General features: G+C 38.4%; 1 pseudogene; it reads left to right on the top strand.

The window, feature by feature from the left end:
• The first annotated feature begins 384 nt into the window (after positions 1-384).
• On the top strand, positions 385-513 carry LOC139080845 (U2 spliceosomal RNA; annotated as a pseudogene).
• Positions 514-10,178: the final 9,665 nt, after the last annotated feature.

The raw sequence follows: 10,178 nt of genomic DNA, 5'->3' as shown, positions 1-10,178 counted from the left end.
ATTCTACATGATTTTTAGGATTAAGTCTTGAAATCAGGTAGTGTAAGACCTCCAACTTTGTGTTTCTTTTTAAAAATTATGTTTCTTGGTGTCTATTCCCAGTTGTTTCTATTTCCATGTAAGGTTTAGAATCTGCTTTCTGAAAACAGAAGACTCCTCCCAAATCATTCTCTGGGACCAGCGTTACCCTGATGTCAAAGACAAAGATGATGCAATAAAAAGACTACTGATCAACATTTCTCACAAATGTAGATGCAAAGAATTCTTTACAAAAGTTTAGCAAACCAAATTCAGCAATATATAAAAAGGAGGATAAATCATACCCAAGGGGATATAGTTCAGTAACACAAAATTGGTTTAACATTTGAAAAACAATCATTGTAGATTGTTTCTCAGCCTTTTAGTGAAGAGCAAGTGTAGTATCTCTTCTTATCAGTTTAATATCTGACATACCCTCTAACCAGAAGAAAACAAAGAAAGGAAAAGGAAATCAATTATTGTAATTCACCACGTTAACAGACTAGAAAGTAGAAACCATATGAGCATCTCAATAGATGCAGAAAATAATTTGACAAAATTCAGCACCATTTAAAGAAAAGACTCTCAGCAAATCTAGGAAAAGAGCGAAAATTCTTCAATGTGACAAAGGGCACCTACAAAAAACCTAAAGCTAACATCATACTTCATGGAAACTTTACACGGAAACGCAAACAACTGCTAATAGTCCAAACAATTTTTAAAAACCTACAAAATCAGAGGACTTACACTACCTGGTTCCAAGACTTAACCCTAAAGCTATAGTAATCAAGATGGGATAAAAACAGATAGATACATCAATGGAACGGGATGACGTGTCTGTATAGATCTAATTGATTTCCAAGAAAAGTGTCAATTGATTTTCAACAGCTTCCAAGGTCATTCAAAGAAGGAAAAGATCTTTTCAGTAAATGATGTGGAAACAATCAGACAGCTATGTATACAAAACAAAAGAGAGAGAGAAAGAGAGAGAGAGAAAAAAATTGAAGCTTGCCCTTGGTTCTTACCTTATACCATCTACAAAAATTAATACAAAATTGATCATAGACTTAAACAAAAGAGCTAAACCTGTAAAACATCTAGAAGAAAACATAGGAAAAATCTTTGGGATCTTGGGTTGGGCAAAGATTTTTTTAAATAGAACCAAAAAAAAAGCATGAAGAAAAACTTAATAAATTGGATTTCATCAAAATTAAAAAGTTTGACTCTTCAAAAGACACTGTTACAATGAAAAGTCAAACCAGAGACTAGGAGAGAATATTTCTAAAACACATGTCCACAAAGGCCTTATATTCGGAATATGCAAAGAATTCTTACTACTTGATAAGAAGACAAGTAACTCAGTAAAAATAACAGTTGAAAGATTTGACCTAACACTTCACCAAAGATATACAAATAAAAAGATTTTCAATATCATTAGTTATCAGGCAATTTCAAACCGTAATGAGATAGCACCAGTATTGCTAAAATTAAAAGACTGACAATAAATGGGTGAATAAAATTGACAAAAAACATGGAATGGTAAATTTGAGACTTGTGCGTTTTATTGCATACAAATTACATCTTAATTTAAAGATGGCTCCTTAAAAAGTTTTGTAATTACTGAGATAATTGAAAAACAACTGTTTTAGTCATTCATATCTGAACTGAGAAATTTCACCATAACAATTTCAATGTATTCCAGTGTTTCTATGCATTATTAATATTAATAGAAGTAGTAATGGTGCAAATAGTAAAGAGAGAGTGCTCTGAGTGTATGTAAAATACATCCTCCTATCTTCCTTGGTGATTTAATCAGTCTTGTTGCTGGATCTGACATAAGCGAAATATTATTATAATTTAGGTTGTGGACATTTCCAGGGTAAGCATGATCAATACAGGAAATTTTATGCTGATGATAAATTAAAATGTCTATCCTACCACAGAATGACTGCACAGGAAGAAGGAAAGTTAACTTTCATTCTTCCCCTTCACTGGATAAAATAAGCCTGCCATTCAGAAGAAAAAGAAATAAGTTGGATGCATATAACAGAAAACTCAATTTGCTATGAATTACCCAATTAGAGCTCTTTAAGTTCTTTTAGTTTTTGTTTGTTTCCTAGGATAAGGAGTGCATGAAGTAGGAAGTCTGAGACTGGTGAAGTGGCTCCATAATGCCACTAGTGACCCTGGCCTTTTCTCTCTTTCCACTCAGCCTTTGATTAGATTCTTCATGCCTATCTCCTCAGGGTTGGAAAGTGGCTGCTCTGCCGCCAGCATCATATCAGTGTTCCAGGCAGGAAGAATGGAACGGGCAAAGAGCCCAACATGTTTGTCAACCTGCTTTTAAAGAGCTTTCTGAGAAGTCACTGTAATGATGTCTGCTTACATTTCATTAGCCAGAAGACTCTCCCCGACCATGCACACCTGCAAGGAAGGCAAGAAATTTCCTTTTGTTGAAAATCAGAAAACATTGATATTGCAGCAACAATTGGGATTCTGATGGTAAGGAATAAAGGGGAATGCATATTTAATAGGCAACATTGTGCCTGCTGCAGCCTCTCTCCCCTGCGATCAATGGATGGCTTTTGTTGATTGTTTTATATTGAAGACGTTATATCTGTACACAAAATTTTAAACTAATTAGGTTTTGGATCTTTATAGACCTAGAGAATAGTTTGACTATTTGTATAGTAACCTCTGCTTTTCCCTGGTGTAAATTTTGAAGAAAAGTGAAAGAATGGTTTCCTACGGCATGGAGTGGCTGAGGCCTATCTGCATCTAGCTAAAGATCTGTTCTTTCAGATTCTCCTAATCTTGACCCACAAAACATTAAAGAAAAGGGTTTTCATTTTTCCAAGAAACACATTGATCGGGTTACCTCTACCTAAGACTTTTAAATATATGTCTGAATTGTGCCTACTCAAAATGCTGATTCATCGAAAAACTGCACAAACACCAACTATCTAATCTTATTTTTTTTTTTTTAACAAGGATGCGGATACTTGGTAAATAGCATCCTGGAATGTTTATCAGTGAGGAATTTTAATCTAACATGATTGCTCACTTTGTCTCAAAAAAGAATTAACGTCAGTCAGTGGATTGTGAAGTAATTCATTTACTTTAAGGATGATAACCATTTTCAAAAGCAACTGTGATTTTTGAGAAAAATATAGATACATTTAGAAACAATGAAGAATACAGAAGAATTTCTGCCAAATGAATAAAGTGATGATAAAAGAGAGGCCTAGGAAATCTGGATTTTGTTCTTTATTCCTCTACTCTGATTTTCTAAGACTTGCAGAAATTTCCTTTGACTCTACATAATGTCAAAAACATCCAGATGCAAAATGAAAAAGCTTTTGCTATCTTTTAGACATAACTTTCCTCTATCTGCACTTCAGTTTTCTCTACACTCAGAAGGAATTCTTGTTTCTTACCTACTGTGAAGAGATTTTCCTTTAAAGTTTGAATTCTTTAGCAAAATTGATTCCATTGCGTGAACAACATCCAACTTCACTATGGGGAAAAGGACTTTATGGCTGTCATTTTAGACCCTTTTCTTCCTATTCAAAAACAATTTCCTAACTGAAGCAAGTTTGGAGCAGCTGTAATTAATAGAGGTTTAACTTGGAATGGAAGAAAAGACAAACAAAGGGAAACAAAATGAATACTTATTGAGTATGCTAGTGATGTGCTACGCCTTTTCATATATCTCATAGAGCAAATGCTGATTCAGGAGGCAGAAAACCTGATTTCCAGACCTAGTTCTGTCATTAACAGGTTTGAGATGTTAGACAGACCCACGTCCATGCCTGGGCATCACATTTCTTAGTTACACGTGGGGTTGTGGGACAACTGATACCTAAATTAAAAGAGGCAGGATTAGTTCATTTTCTGGTGAGTGTTTTCTCAAAGGGGAATGTGGATGTGACGTGAGTCAAACGACATCCTTTGTGGTTTATTATATTTATGAAAATGATCCATATTCTCCGGGAATAATCTCACTGAGCCTCTCAAAGCAAAGTGTCCCGCAGGTTTGCCTCAGCCATGGTGGAACGGGCTCCTTGACTGACACATTACCCCTGACTCCTAGAAAAGCTCGATGAACGTGTATGGACTTGTAAGGCTTAAGTACAGGCCAGGCTTGAATAATTGACCCACTAGAGACAATCATTTTGTCAGTTGACTAAATAATATTTATATTTGCCATTTACTTAGCGTATACTTTTTTGCTAGGCAATGGGATTTTCATATATTATCTCGAATCTAAAGAACAAAACCTCAAAAGTGGGCGTTACTAGCTTTATTAGAGGAAACCATTTCTCCTAGAGGTTAAGTAATTGTCCATGGCCAAATAGCCGTTAAACGCCAGAGATGAGATTCAAACCCGGGTCTGTTGAACTTCAAAGCTCAAGCTCGCTCTGTCACCGTTTGAGCCTCAGTGATTTCCTAAGCTTAGAGGCATGCTGGGTTCCTAATAGGTCTTTTCCCAAGCACCACTGCTGTGGCAGAATTGGAATTCCCTGGCGTTCCTAAAGCGGTATGAAACTTTTGGAGAGTTCCAGGAGAGTGTAATAAAATACGCAAGAGTATAAAACACAACGCTCGCTCAAATGGAATACTAGGCAGAGAGTTACGGATGAGTTAACGTTTGAGCTGGGGTAGAAGGAAAAGTAGAGTTGACAGAATAAGTAGGGGCAGATGGGAATATTGGATGTGATTAGGAGACACTGGGATGTCCCTATCCACAGAAGTGTAGAGGGAGGGGTAGCTGAGTTGGACAATAATACTCAAGGAAAGCAAGGCAAAGCAAGACTTAACGTGTGTCCATTCTGTCCCAAGCCCTCTGCTAGGTTCATTACAGTTAGCACTTCAAGGCCCTTGAATAGGGGTGGAGGCTGTCAAGACAAAGGATGTGTGTTTGAATTGCTTGGCAGTGAGGAGTACTGGAATCTTTTCAGCAGATTAGTGTCAGGTTTTAGAAAGATTACTCTGTCAGTCCTCTGCAAAATATACTAATCCTAGAGAGGAAGAGTTGAAAGGAGACGTGTTAAAACTAAACAGAACCCTAATCCATGGACACATATAAAGACTCTGGATATACAAATGCTTTCCTCTATCCCACTTCCAAAGCAATAATTTGCATTTTTTCATTTTTTAGGGCTATTCACTTATTTTTAATTTATGACAATTATTTGAATGAATAATAATAGCTAACGTTTTCTGAGCACTGATTTATGTATTAGAGCCTATTCTAAGTGCTTCAGCTACATCTTCTCAATGTATACAAAGGCAGATAGTGGATCTCGTTTGATAGCCGTGGAAAATGAGGTTTACACTGGTTGGGGCAGGTGCCCAAGACCATACAGCTGGTCAGTGCTGGTGCCAGCATTTGTACTCAGCTGTGAACTCAGACACTTTGTGCCTACCCACTGTGGTACTAAATGACAGACCAAGTGAAGAAATGTCCTGCCCTTTTGAGAAAAACGTCATTCCTTTTTAGTGAAATTGAAATATTGACTTTTGAGGCCTGGATAGTAAATGCACTAGCATAATGCATAGAAAATTCCTGATATTAGTCAGACTGCTGGAGATAACTCTTTAGGTAGAGAGCCAATAAAACAGGCCCACTAAGGAAGGAAGAAAGCTTCAAAGTTCTATTTAAAGGGGATCCAGTAAGAATCACTTGGAAAATAGGAAGCGGGGCCAAACGTAACAGGAAAGTGCACCAAATACCCGTTGTGTTTCCAAAAGAGCTGAGGAGAATTATGGAGGGATTTCTGCTAGCAGCTGGGTGGTACCGCAATGTGGCAAGACAAGGTGAGAATGTGCTGGAAGGACTGACTCATACACTCCCCAGTGCAGCTATTCAGAGCTTAAAGATAAGGTTTAATTGTTGAACTCAATTTGCTGTTAAGGCGACTTGTTGAGAGCTGAGGATAATTGCAACTGGATCCCAAGTCTCAGTGTTAAATAGTCTCATGAGTGATGTCATCCGCAGTGTCTGTAGTTACATGGATACTCGTGGCGGCCAAACTATTCCCTTTTTGGTCCACAGACACGTGAAAGATCAGTGGATTGTTTCAGGTGGTCTTATGAGGGTGTCAGCATTTTGGTGAATTCACCATTGGTCCAGTTTCTGGATCTATAATACTGAGGACCAGTTTATCATTAGGATAAATTGCGGTGGAATTTATTTGTGCTACCCAAATGCACAGGAGACTGATTTATAAACCAGAATTCAGTTATTAATTTTAAAGCCTCAAATCCGTTTTGGAATGACTCAGAATATAAATAATGGGAGGCCGGGTGGCAATGTGGAGAGAACATATGGTCTAGATTCAGACAAAACTGTTTCCGAGAACCTAGTTTAGCTAGATGACCTTGAGCGACTCCTTAACAGCTCTGAATTGCCGGTTCCTCTGAGGAATGGAGATGATTGTATGTCATAAGGTTAGTTTGACTCTGGAATATTCAGCCCAAGGGCAACCGACACTGGCTGGGAGAAACATCGCAGGCTGCTAAGGCTGGCCCCAGCAGTCACAACTGTGTGATCCAACACACAGGGTCATGAGAGAAGTAGCTGTCCAGGTATGGCTTAGGTTGGTGGCATTACTGGGAGTTTCAATCCGGTGGTTGGACTGTAGCACTATCAGAAGGATTCTCCATTGTAGAAAACCCTAGAATGCAGTATCTTTCACCCCTAAGTACAGAATTGTCAAGACATTAAATCAGGTCTCTGATTAAATAGCATTGGTTTCAGGGTCTGGCCCCAGTGGCAGAAGAAGAATGCCAACATGATGCAGGGTAGCCAGGGAGATTTCAGATGGAATTCTGTGCACTGAGCCCTCCCTTGTTAGGGGGGGATAGTCCCTGGTGCATCTGATCCAAGCCCTAACATTGGATTCCAATTCCTGCTGTGTGATGGAAACAAAGTTGTTAACCTTCCTGCTATCAGGATGACTACCTTTGGGCAACTTGTCAAAGATCAAGTCAGGGAGGGAAGGCAGGGTCTGTCAGCATCAGAGAAAAAGACATTGGATACTGATGATGCTCTAGGAGAGTTCTGGAAAGCACTCTAACCTTACAAAGAGCATCTCCTCCTAGTGCCAGCAAGGTTTCAGCTGGGGCCACCTATGTATTGAGATCTAAATAGCACTGCCCACCCCCCCGCCCCCCAACTTCTCAGCCTTTGGAAGTCACACACCAAGATTTCCCTAAATTCCCTTCCCTACTTTCAAGGGGATACTTTTTTCCCTTCCTTTCTTCCTCCCTTTCCTTCTTTTTTCTTTTGCATTGGCAACCTCTGTTATGCATCATGATGGCCAAGATATGAAATTCAGTCTCTTCTTCAAGTTTAACACACACCTACCCACACAAACACATGCTCTCAAACAAAGTGATCGTGACTCTGGTAGATTTGACTAGTGATTTTTGGAAATGAGTGAGAGGAGAGGTTCACATAACAGCACTGGGGAAAATCAGTGTCATGGATACTTATCCCATCCCTGGAGATTTCCTTCCTCCTCTCTTCCTCCTCCCTTCTCATTTCTCTTTATTTGTCTTTCTCATTTCCTTTTGGGTACAAACCCCACAAATTACTCATTTCTCAGACTCTCATCCACATCAATTATAATGTCCTTTGCTGAAGTTCATGCCCTCTGCTAAATTTTCATCTTTCTTAAGGGAACATAAGGTAGTTTTCTGAAGATCATTTTTCTCCCTAAGAGAAATTCTTATATGACCGGTAAAGATAGTAAAACAAACTTGACCCTATGTGCTGGTGACCAGGATACTGGTGCTTAAATGATTCAGAATTTTTCTTGAATAATGCTAAGTAAACACCCACCAGATATTTTTTAAAGCCAATCCCTTTCTTTTCATCGTTCTATCAAAAAGCTTTACTAGTCTCATGTTACCTATGACAGTCAAGTTTCAAATAGTCAACTTTAGCTTTCTCTGTATTCATTGCATTTTAGGTAAATGTCTTTGCATATAGATTTTAGAAGGCACCCTATTCTCCTCAGCAATACTTTTAATAAAATATCTATTGGAGTAAGATCCTTTCTAGAAAGAATTCCACAGGAGACCAGCATCTCTTTTATCTTTTTCTTTGTTGGGTTCAATTTCTGAGCATGACCTTTTAAACTTCTCCCCTGATTCGGAGGGTGGCCCTTACATAAAATTCGTGGTTCCCTGTGCTCTGGCCATTGCTTCTGAGATATATTTTGACAAAAACTTTTGGTCAAGTTAATTGTTTCTGTCAGTCTAAATGGAAGCACCATTGACAGGGGTTCAGAAACGTCACTTCTGATCTTTTTGTGCAGAAAACTGTGATTCGTTTAACCCAAATTTCTGGTGTGACTTTCCCAAAAATATTCTGTCTCTGTGCCATAGGAAAGTTCACTTTTGATATGCCCATCATTATGGTGGCCAGGTATATTTTTTTAGAACAAAAGTTACCTCGTTTGACCACATTAACAACAGAAATATTTTATAACTGAACTGGTACTGAGGTATTGAAAACTAGGAAGAAGAAGGTAAGAAATAAGTAAAATAGCTAGTAGGTTAGAACAAAAGTAAAGCATAATATGTACTCCATCACTCTTGGTTACTTGGGTCTTTGAATCTACACAAACACACAACCTTTTTTTCTCCCCCAGGTACAAATTGAAGTATTGAACATCACAACCAGTGATTAGAAGCAGAGTCTGTGAGGAGAGCGTGGGAACAAACTAGAGAAGAGAAGATGTGAGAGAGCCCTTCTCCTCGTGGATAGCAGGATTGTTTTTTCTTCTTAATGTGCTTAGTCCAGGCTATTCTCAGGTTTGCGTGAGCACACCCTTTGAACCAAGATGTGGCACACCTGGAAATCACAGTGGCTATTTCAAAGGGAGGTGAGTCCTCTGTTATGGTCTGGACAACACAGCCTGCCTCTCAGTTTCTACAGCTACAGCACCCACCTCCCTCTGCCGCTGAGCTCTCACTTCCATTTGTTAATCCCTTTTCCTTCGGTGCTCCTTTGCCAGCAACTGCCTTTTGACTTTAACTTTCCTTCTGGTCTGCAATGGGCTCTAATGTTCTGTCCTCTGACCTGTTCCATGATTTCAGCTTCACAAGAAAGAACATCATTGACCTCCTGATGTCTTGCATCTTCCAGATAGACAGCCCAATTCAAATGGTTCTTTTTGGCTTGGCATCCTCTTTCTACATCTGCTCACGTACCCTGATAAACTCTTCTGTAGATACTGAACTAATCTCTCAAGTTGGACACTAGCCTCGCTATATGCTTGTGAGAGGCACATGTATATTCTAAAAGAGTTGAAAAGTTAAAAAGTATACTCAAAAAAATCTTAGCCTAGTTGAATTAAGGAACTTAATCATTTGATTTCCTTAATCATTTAGTCTAGCATGTCCAATATAACTTTCTGTGAAGATGGAAATCTTCCATTTCTTTACTAGCCAATTCAATTCCTCTAGCCACATATGATTATTGAGTACTTCAAATGTAGCTAGTGTGGCTGAAGAACTGAATTTCTTATTCAATTTAATTTTAATTAAATTGCTTTTAAATTTAAATAGCAACATGTGGCTCATGGCTCCTCTACTGGACAGCACAGATCTACACTAGTCCTTTAATATAAAGGAGTATGTGATATAACGGCAGCTAAACCTTCTGGGGCAAATCATGGAATTGAATTCATTTGTTATGATAAAAACTTTGTAGGATCTTAAGGGGAAAAGAAGCAAAAGGTGATGAATTTGAATATGGGAGTCTAACCTAATAGCTCCAGGGCAATATAAATGAGGCTCATCATCATTTATGTCTTGTTGGAGATTGATGTCGCCATCTTTCTAGCTTCAAGCATATCTCAAGAGCTATGGAAAATCTGGCAAAAATGAAAATGCTTGAAGCATATTCAGCCAAGTTTTCCAGAAACCAGGTGAGACCCTGGAGAAGCTGAGGACCTGGCCTTTCCTGATGAGTACCTCAGCCACTTGATAAAATTGCTTGGCTTTCATTTTAAGCTATTGTAGCAGTAAGAGATAGATTAAGGTATTAGCTTGGGATTTCGAAATTGTCTCTTTTAATTTCTCTGAGTCCAATTTAGTATTTTCTTCAGATAAATGGCTTCATTGGCATTCATGTGCAAAACATT

Source organism: Equus przewalskii, chromosome 32 (assembly GCF_037783145.1).
Source record: "Equus przewalskii isolate Varuska chromosome 32, EquPr2, whole genome shotgun sequence".
Taxonomy (NCBI): Eukaryota; Metazoa; Chordata; class Mammalia; order Perissodactyla; family Equidae; genus Equus; species Equus przewalskii.
The sequence above is the reverse complement of the archived record's forward strand: the minus strand, read 5'-3'. Positions and strand labels throughout refer to the sequence as shown.